This window comes from Podarcis raffonei, chromosome 2, assembly GCF_027172205.1.
Source record: "Podarcis raffonei isolate rPodRaf1 chromosome 2, rPodRaf1.pri, whole genome shotgun sequence".
Taxonomy (NCBI): domain Eukaryota; kingdom Metazoa; phylum Chordata; class Lepidosauria; order Squamata; family Lacertidae; genus Podarcis; species Podarcis raffonei.
This window is the reverse complement of record NC_070603.1, coordinates 39,128,685-39,140,698: the sequence shown is the minus strand read 5'-3', so window position 1 is coordinate 39,140,698 and position 12,014 is coordinate 39,128,685.

The window sequence follows — 12,014 nt, the reverse complement described above, 5'->3', positions numbered from 1 at the left end:
GAGGTACCACTGTATTGGGGTGGCTAGAGGAAATGTGCTCCTATTCATTACCTCAGGCCACTTTGAGGAAAACTTAGTTGAAAACCACCCTGAGTAGACCCATTTAAATTATTGGCTCACACATAATCATGTTCATTGAGTTCAATAGGTCTACTCTAAGTAAAACTTAAATTGAATACCGCCCTTAGCTTTTGACACCATGGAACACTGAATACTCCTGGAATGTGTGTTTGTGGAAGCCTGTAGTACTGCTTTGCATGGTTCCTAGACTGTTGGACCAGGTGGTCCTAGAAGATGGTGCACTGGTAAATAACGTGGTTACTGAACAAATTGCTATTGAAAAAGGGACACGACAGGGGTGCCCAATATCCCCACTACTTTTTATAACTGTTCTGGAGGTTTTACTAAATATGATCAGAGGTGACCAGCTGGTTAAAGGGATTCAGGTCGGAGCTAAACAATACAAGTTGAAAGCGTTCGCAGATGATCTAGTCTTAACTTTGCAAGAGCCAGACACTAGTACAAAAAAAGTTTTGGAGACAATACAAGCCTTTGGTCAAGTGGCAGGTTTTAAGTTAAATAAAGAAAAAACAAAGGTATTGGGAAAGAATCTAACAGTGGAGGAAAGAGAGAAGTTTCAGAGTGAAACTGGATTAATGGTAGCAAATAAGGTGAAATATCTAGGAGTCAATTTAACAACTAAGAATGTGAATCTATTTAAAGACAATTATGAGAAATGCTGGACAGAAATTAAGAAAGATCTGGAAATATGGTCAAATTTGAGACTTTCCTTGTTAGGCCGAATTGCTGTTATTAAGATGAATGTCTTGCCAAGAATGCTGTTTTTGTTCCAAACATTGCAGATTGTGGACAGAATGGACTGTTTCAAGAAGTGGCAAAAAGATATATCGAAATTTGTCTGGCAGGGCAAAAAGCCCAGAATAAAATTTAAGATATTAACTGATGCAAAAGAAAGAGGGGGGTTTGCCCTGCCGGACTTAAAACTTTACTATGAAGCAGCAGCTTTTTGCTGGTTGAAAGATTGGCTACTTCTTGAGAACACAGACATTTTGGACCTAGAAGGGTTTAATAATAGATTTGGTTGGCATGGATATATCTGGTATGACAAGGTAAAAATCCACAAAAGCTTTAAAAATCATATCGTTAGGAAAGCATTATATAATGTTTGGATTCGTTATAAAGATCTGTTGGAAAATAAAACCCCTAGGTGGCTGTCACCAATGGAGGCTAAGGAAGTTAAAAAACTTAATATGGAATCTAAATGGCCAAAATATTGGGAAATTGTAGAACATGAAGGTGGAAATGTGAAATTACAGAGTTATGAGAAACTGAAGTTTAAAGTAAGAGATTGGCTACATTATTACCAGATAAATGAAGTTTTCAAACAGGACAGGAAAATAGGCTTCCAGGTGGAGAAGTCAAAGCTAGAAACAGAATTGTTAGAACCCAATACGAAGAATTTGTCTAGAATGTACAACTTACTGCTGAAATGGAATACACAGGATGAGATGGTTAAATCAGCTATGATTAAATGGGCACAGGACATTGGTCATGACATTATGTTTGCTGACTGGGAACAGTTATGGACCACCGGTATAAAATTTACGGCATGTAATGCCTTAAGAGAGAATATTATGAAAATGATTTATAGGTGATACATGACCCCAGTCAAGCTTGCAAAAATTTATCATTTGCCCAATAATAAATGTTGGAAATGTAATGAAACTGAAGGTACTTTCTATCACCTTTGGTGGACGTGCCCAAGGATTAAGGCCTTCTGGGAAATGATTTATAATGAAATTAAGAAGGTGCTTAAGTGTACCTTTCACAAAAAACCAGAGGCTTTTCTCCTGGGCATGGTAGGCCAATTGGTGTCAAAGAAAGATAGGATGTTTTTTATGTATGCTACAACAGCAGCGAGAGTTTTACTAGCAAAGTATTGGAAGACACAAGAACTACCCACACTGGAAGAGTGGCAGACGAAGGTGATTGACTACATGGGATTAGCAGAGATGACGAGCAGAATCCGTGACCAAGGGAAAGAGACGGCGGAAGAAGATTGGAAGAAATTTAAACTTTATCTTAAAAATATTTGCAAAATTACTGAGTGTTAAAATGTTATGGGTAAAGCATAACAGATTTGCAGCGATAAATGATTGGATAAGAGGAAAGAAAGAGGTTAAAGAAAGGAATTAATAATAATTTGGATCAGGGGTTGCTGGAAAAAAAAGTTCAAAACAGAGATGCAGAAAAGGGGGGCATGGGGAAGTCGCTGAAATTGGGTACATGAAAAAATCTATGAAATTATACATGTTTATATGTTTGTTTGTTTGTGTTTGTCTTTTGTATTGTTTTATATTATATGTGGAAAAACCAATAAAAAATTTTATAAAAAAAAAAAAGAAGAAGATGGTGCACTGGTAATTTTATCAGCTACTAGCAATATGTTTTGATATGGAGGGTAGAGTATTCCCCTTACTGTAAAGTATCCCAAGTACAGTACGGTCTTTTATTTTTCCTTACTGGCGTGAAAGCCAAACATTCACTTATAGAGGCAGTAAAAAGATGATTTGGGGATGCTACAAGGACATTGCTAAACCTGTCCCCTGTCCCTGTTGACCTAAACCACTGAAAATCAAATCCATCTGCAGTCTCTCATCACATATTGAGCTCTTTTCCTTGGTTATACTAGCCTGTGACTGGGAACTGGCATAAATACCTGGGAGGGAAGGAGAGAGATATGAATTGCTGGGTGTGCCATTTCCTACAAGACCAGGAACATGCTACTCTACCTGTTGGTAGGTACTGGTCATATGCTAACAGCTAGTTAATTTAACTGCTAGTTAAAGTTGTTGGTGGCCTGATACCATTGTATCTCAGGAGACTCATTTAAGTTTATGAGCCCTTAACATGTTAAGATCTCCAAAGTTACTAATATATAAAAAATCAGTATCAATTCATTTTCCTTGTGACACACCCTCCCTCTCAGCCTTTGGGTTCTCACCCAGGGTCCAAAGAAACTCTCAGCTCACCCACAAAAATCTCACGACGAGAAGAGTTCTTGGAAACAGCAGACATCACCCTAGTCTCTCACTCTAGACTTGCTTTTATGGGAAGGCCCAGGGTGGATGGTACTTCCTCAGGCTGCCCACAGCTATGTCCCATTCAGCTGCACTGTCCACACACCCACTTTCAGGTGCAGTAGGTTTGCTGAGTTTTCCAGGGGGGTCCAAAGGATGGGGAAAGAGAAGCTCTGGGTGCCTCCAGGCGACCTGTTTGTTGAGCATTCATCTGATTTTCTTTAAGTGAAAGGTTTGGCTGATTTTTATTTTTATTTTATTGAACATTTGTTCTGAGTCGAAATAAATAAAAAATTGTCCAGGAGCACCTTACGAGACCAACTAAGTTTGTTCTGGGTATAAGCTTTCGTGTGCATGCACACTTCTTCAGATACACAAAAGTGTGCATGCACACAAAAGCTTATACCCAGAACAAACTTAGTTGGTCTCTAAGTTGGTCTCTTAGTTGGTTTGAATTATGGTGCTGGAGGAGACTCTTGAGAGTCCCACGGACTGCAAGATGATCAAACGTATCCATTCTTAAGGAAATCAGCCCTGAGTGCTCACTGGAAGGACAGATCCTGAAGCTGAGACTCCAATACTTTGGCCACCTCTTGAGAAAACTGCCTGGAAAAGACCCTGATGTTGGGAAAGATGGAGGGCACAAGGAGAAGGGGACGACAGAGGACGAGATGGCTGGATAGTGTTCTCAAAGCTACCAGCATGAGTTTGACTAAACTGCGGGAGGCAGTGGAAGATAGAAGTGCCTGGCGTGCTCTGATCCATGGGGTCACGAAGAGTCGGACACGACTAAATGACTAAACAACAACAACAACAACAAAGGTGCTCCTGGACAATTTTTTATTTATTTTGACTGCGTCAGACCAACACAGCTACCTACCTGAATTTGTTCTGAGTTATTTGTGGGGCAGTTATATGACAATAAGTAGATTGAAAACTTACCTGGAGGCAGCACTCATCCTGAAGAGGGTGTATCAGTCAAAGCACTTATCATTTCTAGACTACAAACAGGTTTGCACAAGGACAGATATTTGTATATTTATGTATTCCCTGGAACAGAAAAGCCTTGATGGTGTCTTTAGTAATTACAACAGTACAGAAAAAAAACTGTGCATTATTAAAACGTTTCCCTTCCCAGTGCTGCCTATTTCAGATCTATTTTTAAACATCTATTTTGAAGTCTTAAAAGATATTTATGTAAAATAGCATCACTTGAGAAAAGCTGGCTCCCTATTCTCTCCCTCCACCCCTCATTTAGCCTATGCCATCCTACGCCAGGGCATCATGACAGAAGCTCTTCTGGAATGAGATGTTGCAGTTCCATTTGTCTCCTTGAGAAGCAATTGCATTCCTGGTATGCAGCACAGAGTGCCAAAAAAAGGACCTTCTCCAATGGAATGACAATGCTTCAGCCCAAGACTAAAGGCTTGAGACATTCCAAAGGAGAAGGACAGCACAGGTGGGCATCTTTGCAGCTGGCCAATCAGGAGAGAGAGAAGCAATAGGAAAACACACTTTTATAGCAGTTCCAAAATACACTCAAGGGGGAGTGCCAGGACGCAGTGCTTTGTGCTATGTACAGCTTCAAGAACAGGACAAGGACCAGAGTGTTGAAATTAACAGGATATAGTACTGTAGTAATTTACACATGGACTGAATATTTGTGATGTGGGACAACAAATGTGACTAGTGCAAACTCCCTAATGTTACATGCAAACATCATTTCTAATTCCAAGATATTTGCGTAATAATGTTCTGGACAAAATGTCTGAAAGAAATGTAACAAAAGGTTATCTGGTAGGTACTGGTAGTAGATAGACCATGTGGAAGCAAAGCAAGGTAAAACAAATAATATGCAAGAAAGCTGCTGTGATAGTGAAATAATATTGGAGGTTTTATCAGGAACAAGCACACTTTATTTATTTGAAACACTTACGAGATTTTTAGCATACAAAGCATCCTGAAACAAGTTACCAGTGGAGTGTCAAACACTCTGACACTCTTTGTCGCAACTCCAGTGTTTTCCTTCACCAAGACCTTGCTTGTTAGACCTTTGCTCATACATTCATCCCACACACCCTCACAAATACAATGACAGTTATTAAAGTGAGCATATCAAGAAGATTTGAATCTCACTTGCTAGTGAGTTTTTAAAATGTTGTAATATTATTTTTTTTGAAATGGCTATACACATATATTTAAATACATAAAACAATGAAAAGTGCCTAGCCGTTGCTTTGATCGTACACTTTTATGTTGCACGACCCAGTAAGGTTGGCATGATAAATCCACATGTACCGTATTTTTCGTCCTATAGGGTGCACCGGCCCATAGGATGCACCTCATTTTTTGGGGGGGGGGGAGAATGAATAAAAAAAATTTATTTCCGCCCCCAGCCGCGGCTGCCGCCCCAAGCCGCGGCTGCCGCCCCAAGCCTTGCGCACACCTGCCCGAAGCATGGGGCGCTCTCCGGAGGGCGCCCCGTGCTTCGGGCTGCAGGCTGCTGCCCGCAAGCCTTGTGAGCCCGCGGGAACTCCCGCCGGGCTTGCAAGGCTTGCGGATAGCTTCCTGAAGCCTGGAGAGCGAGAAGGGTCGGTGCGCACCGATGTCTCTCGCTCTCCAGGCTTCAGCGAAAGCCTGCATTCGCCCCATAGGACGCACACACATTTCCCCTTCATTTTTGGAGGGGGAAAAGTGCGTCCTCTGGGGCGAAAAATACGGTATGTAGAAATACCTAGACAAAGAACTGAACAATGCCAAATGAAATCACTTCCCAGCAACTTTATCGCCTCACCTGAATGCCTGGAGATAGGTTGAATCCTGCTTTGGGAGGGGGGCATTTCAAGAGCAAATTGCAGGCTGTTTACCAAGTGCTTCTTTATTGAGATATCCTGTGAAATTTATTTATTTTTTAATTAAATAATCAGAACTTTACCATATAATTAAAAATGGCGCTTACCATCTAATGCTAGGGAGCGGTGGTTTATAGCCCAGTGTGACTGCAACGAGGTAGGGGCCATTGTTCTGTCCCAAGCAACTGTTTGAGGACATCAGTGCCTCCTCCTATGGTTGCATGGGCTGATGGGAGCCTGCTCAGTTGAATCAACCAATCATGAGCAGGCAAGGGGGTATGGCGATAGTGGTGGACCTGGCTAGAGACTTTGGCCTGGTACCTTTGAAGGAAGGTGAGGACAGGTGACCTCACCTAGGCCCGAAGTCACCCCCCACCAAAGCAGGCTCAAAGCTTCTCAAAGCTTTTCAAAATCATTTTCTCAGCAGCTAAGCATCAGAAACATTCCGCTCTTCTGTAACAAAAGGTAGAGAACAGTCCATTGTTTCTCAGGCCTTTCTCATGCCTTCTGGCCTTGCTAAAGAACCACATTGCAACTTACTTTCTGTCCGGGAACCATGCCAGAACAAGAGATTGAAACATATCTGAACACTCTGAAACCCCTTTCCTGGGAAGGGTGCCAAGAGTCCACAATAGTCCCAAGACAGCTTTCTGTTCATGCTCAGAGGAACTCATGGGCAGGACTCCTGAGGGAGGAGAAAGGAGGAGGGAACTGCAAAGGGGTATATATGCTTGTGCACATGATTGTGAACTCGTGCATGCTTTTTGTGAACAATCACACTTGCTCCTTCTACCAGTTCATGGATAGTAGAAATAAAAAGCCTTTTCTCCGAAACTATTCCTTGAGTGTCTGTTGACTCCCACTTCCTTTTCCCGGGCGCAATATTTTTCCCACCCGAGGGCAAAGCCTCATAAGGCTACACCTTCAGTCAGGTCCACCAGTTTTCTATATAATTGGGCCACGCCTGAGCCTACTAGCTCAGTCAGAGTTGGATTGAGCTTGCCTTGAAGTTTTGCCTGTGTCATAGCAACCGTCACAATTTATTGTTGGCGGATAAAGCATTAGGTCGGATCCTTAGCCTGGGCAGGGGCTCAGGACTCGTCCCCCTCCACAACAGGAAATTGGTACTCTGCTGAAAGGGTCCAGGAGGGGGTGTTTGTCCAGGTGTCCAGACGGGGGTCAACAGGCCATAGCACCCTCCCAAAATGGCAGTCCTGGAGGAATTGCCCTATTTGATGTACATTGTGGAGTGACCCTTAACCCAGTGTCAACCCAGCCGAAACAATCAGCCAGGAGGTGGGCTGGCTGATTCAGGATACACACCCAATTCCTTTGCCAAAATCTACATACATCTGTAATAAACAAAAGTTGTGGCCTATTTGAACCCAAGTCCTGTTGTCCTGTGTCTTATTTATCTCCTCTCTTGAGGCCCTGTTGGCTGCATGCTACCTGGGCCTGGAACAGCAACTACAACCTATTCTAGTACCATTTAACACATAATACAGGATAAAATCTACTAAAATATTATCATTTTCTGTCTCTGTATAATGTAATTATTATTTTTTTAAGACTAACTTTTATGCATAAGAGCCTAGTATCATTCACAACATTTTACAGTTAGAGGCTCTTTAGATCTATTTTTCTCTTTTCAGTAAGGCTGTATAAGATACTTGAAATGTGATTAATTGAAACACAGTAATAGTTCCAATTGAGTTTTGTAAGGTATCCAATGATTTAGGAGACTGTGAAGGATTAAAAAAACCCCTAAATTTAGAACTGCTTGATTAAAAGTAAATTATTCAGCAGAGTTTCGATCACTTCTAAGATAATAGCAAGTACCCTGATCTATAGATGAATGAACTTGCTCAAACCATTTGGGTTGTGTTATGTAGGATTATGTAGACAACTTTTGTCTTGTTGCTACTATTCCGTGGCACACCTTTCAAGTAGTTTCACAAGGTATTCAGTTCCTACACTGAAGGCAGTGTCACATAGGAATGAATGGGGAACCTACATGTAGATCAAAATGTGCAATTGCTGCATGTTTACACCATTGTACATTGAAGCACAGAACTAGATATAAATAAAACCATTAACATCAATGGTTTTGTTTGCTGAATTGCATAGACAATCAGAGATAACGAATACCGACTGCGGGGATGGCTGGCAGGAGCCTGTCCTACCTGGCCCTCCCCCCGCCTCCCAGTCAGCCACTGATTGGCCAGCCGAAAAGGAGGCGGAGTGACGGCCAGTGAGCGATGGGGTGTCACCCAGGTTTGGGAAGCCCACACCAGGTCACAAACCCCACCCACCGCTTAGATGGGTGAGCGGTAGTTTTGTATATATAGGAATTTTGAAATGCAAGAAACAGACTTTAGACTGATCTGTAATGGTTGTGGGGCATGGAGAATCTCATTTTAAGTCAGACTGTTTAACTAGATTAGGTATTTAGACTTACATTTCTTCTTCTGCTACTGCTTGGAATTAATACAGCTCACAGCTATTCTTTATAACAAGGGATAGACAACATGGGGTTCTCCAGATATTGTTGGGGTCCTCCAGATATTGACTCCAACTCCCATCTTCCACAGCCGATATGACCAATGTCAGGGATGATGGGAACTGTTGTCTAACATCATCTGGAGGGCACCAAATTGGCCAATGCCCTCTTAATTTAACAAATATGGATCTGAGGCTGAGAGAAAGAGTGATTTATTTAAGGCAGAGATGGAGGTAAACCCAGGTTCCTTCCACCCTCACTCTCATGATATAAACAGGCTTGTGGTATGATCCTAAGAGCTGTCCCATTGCCACAGAAGTGCAACATCACGTAATAGCACATAATGCCAGTTTTGGAATTCCAAGCACATGACACCAGCACTAATGTTGAAGGGTGCCAGTCCCATTTAGTAAACAGGTCTAAACCGACTTAAATCCCTCATAACATTTTTAGGACTGCAGTCGTAATAGTTCAATGTCATCTAAAGAAACATACTGGGCAAATACTTTGCTCCATCCATTTATCTGTGAATTTTTCATCTTGTTCTCTTTAGGTGGCTTGTTTAAAACAGGAATGGCTAACTATTGGTGTAAGGACTTCTCTGGCACCCAAAGCATTTGCCCCCTGACATATTACTCTAAAAGACCTTATTGCTTGGAGCTGACAACTTCAGGTGGAGTTGATTTGTGCACTAGAATAAATGTCTGGCTCCCAGATAAAACTTTGCTCTAACTTTAAGATCCAGAAGCTGAGCTCCTCTGGTGCATATTAATCACATAGTTAGAATAGAAGACACTTCAAATAACACAGAATTCACAGCAGATGAACAGCAGTTGCTTACCATGTAATAGTTTTGGATACAGGCAATAATGAAGTATTGCTGAGCCAAGGGGTCCTGGTCCTTAATGGCTGTGGCCAAGGTCTGTTGCTGAGTTCTCTTCTCTAATATTTGCTGCCCAATGGGTAACATTAACCTACTAGAAAAAAGAAGGGAGGGGTGAGGGAGCCTTAATTTGCAAAAGCAGCTCTTTGGAACCCAGATCTGTGGCTGCTGCCTGCTTGTTCTTCTATGTGGTGGGAAAGCCCCCATGTTCCCTTTCTCTCCAACCCTCGAAATCACCCTGCAAAATTCTTGTCCTCGTGCTTGAAGCCTAGCATAAAATGGATGCTTCTGGAACATCTCAACTTTCCATGGACACCTAATACAAACAAGGCAGTACATTCAAAAGACGCTTAACCATGGAAGGCTGCTGCTAAAAAAAGACAAGAGCTCATTCTCCTGGCTTAGAGAGGATTCTAAGAATTCATTTTTCATGAGAGATGGGGCTGTTTATTGACCATTCTTCAGTGACCTCGAGTGAAAGAGAAGACAGCTTGCTGCTCACTCTACCTGGAGCTGGATGGAAGTGACTCTAGGCTCTAGGCTACATCCCTACAATCTATAGTTTCTTCACCTGCCTCAGATACAAGCCACCATGTTGGTTAAATGGAAACTGCACAGCTCTTTGATGTCTCAAAGCAGGACTGCAATGTTGAATGCAGCCCCTGACTAAATGTTAAGGCTCAAGGTAGAATTCACATGAAGGCGAGGAAGAGTGAGGTATGCAAAGCTGGGAGATTGTATTCTGTATGAGTATCAATGGATTCCTGATGAGCTCTGCACTCATCTGCCAATACAGTGGTACCTCAGGTTAAGAACTTAATTCGTTCTGGAGGTCCGTGCTTGACCTGAAACTGTTCTTAACCTGAGGTACTATTTCTGGGTTAGCGGAGTTTGTAACCTGAAGCGTCTGTAACCCGAGGTACCACTGTATACTATTGTTATGTTTAGCTTTATAGCCCATGTTATTGCTAAAATAGCTTTGGCCTACATAGGAAGTTTTACCAAGTTCCCAGGTTGAAGCAGTACAGAAAGCAGTACAGATGCTTCTGAAGCATTTCTGCTTCCCACAGCATACATCTTACAATGAGGTATTTCCTCTGGAAAATGCAGTTAGTGCAGAATGCTCCAGTACTATTGCTTACAGGAGTGAAGCTATCAGCATATTATACCTGAGCTCAAAGGGATGCGAGTGGCACTGGGGTCACTGAGCCTCTGGGGCTTGCCGATCAGAACGTCAGCAGTTCGAATCTGTGTGACAGGGTGAGCTCCCGTTGCTCTGTCCCAACTTCTGCCAACCTAGTAGTTTGAAAACATACCAATGCAAGTAGATAAATAGGTACCACTGCAGCGGCAAGGTAAATGGAGCTTCTGTGTGCTCTGGCACTTGTCATGGTGGTCCTCCGTGCACCAGTAGCTGTTTAGTCATGCTGGCCACATGACCTGGAAAGCTGTCTGTGGACAAACGCTGGCTGCCTCGGCCTGCAAAGTGAGATGAGCGCTGCACCCTATAGTTGCCTTTGACTGGACCTAACCATCCAGGGGTCTATTACGTTTTACCTTTTCCTTACCTGAGCTCAAATATCTAAACTGGCTGTCAGTTTGCCACCAGGCTGAGTTCAAGTGTTACCACTGGTACATAAAGCTCATAATGGATTGGGACCAGTTACCTTGAGGAATAGCCTTACCCCATATGAGCTGACTCACTTTGACCTACCAAACTTGCACTGCTGTGTTGGTCAGGAGTCATGCCTTTAGTGTGGCAGTACCTGTGCTTTGGAACTCTCTGATTATTGACAATAGGCAGGGGCCATCATTGTATTCTTTTAGATGCCTACTGAAAACATTTCTATTTTGGCGGGCCTATTAAGACACATGATCGGTTACATGTTTGATTGTTTTAAACATTTTTAACAGTTTTAAAATGTTTTAACTATGCTTTCATTTTATTTTTAACTGTATTTTTTATTACAGATGTATCCTTTCTTCAGCAGGAAGGGCAGGATATAGATTTGATAGGTAAATAAGTAATGCTTTGGATTCTGTTTACACGCCTTTTGAAAATAGCTCCTTAAACTATAATTCCACACAATTCATTATTGCAATAAAGACTAGGAACTCCCTCCCTCCCCTGCAAATAAAAGTGACTAATTTAAATATATTTATATATTCCATTGGCAGGAGCTGGGAAGGGGGCTCTGGAAAGCGTATCACATATCATGAGCCTTGATAGCAGATTTAAAACGGTTTTTGATTGTGATATGCTTCAAATTTCTCCTACAAAATTTATCCCACAAGATAGGTAGAATATAAATTTTTAAAACAAGTAATTCAAAAGCAGTATGGGTCTGGAACCCCACTTTCTGTTAAGTGGATGACTAGCTTGGGAGTGTCCCTGCTTTAAGATACTTGCCCTTTGTTTCTCATTAGTATGTTTTGATTTACACGACGTCTGCTTTCATCAGCTGTTACCGATTCCCTCTTTGGTAGCATAGCTTTAATTCTTTGGCATGCTGCTTAGGAGGTCATGCCTGTTCAGGACAGTGGCAAGCTGATGATAAACCCTTAAGGATAAGGACAAAAGTGTCAGAGACGATAACTAGATCTTTGTTAAATATTAAGGACCTGTTCTCCTGACCTGGGATGTTGCAGGTCTTTCTTTGTTCATTCAGGGGATTCAT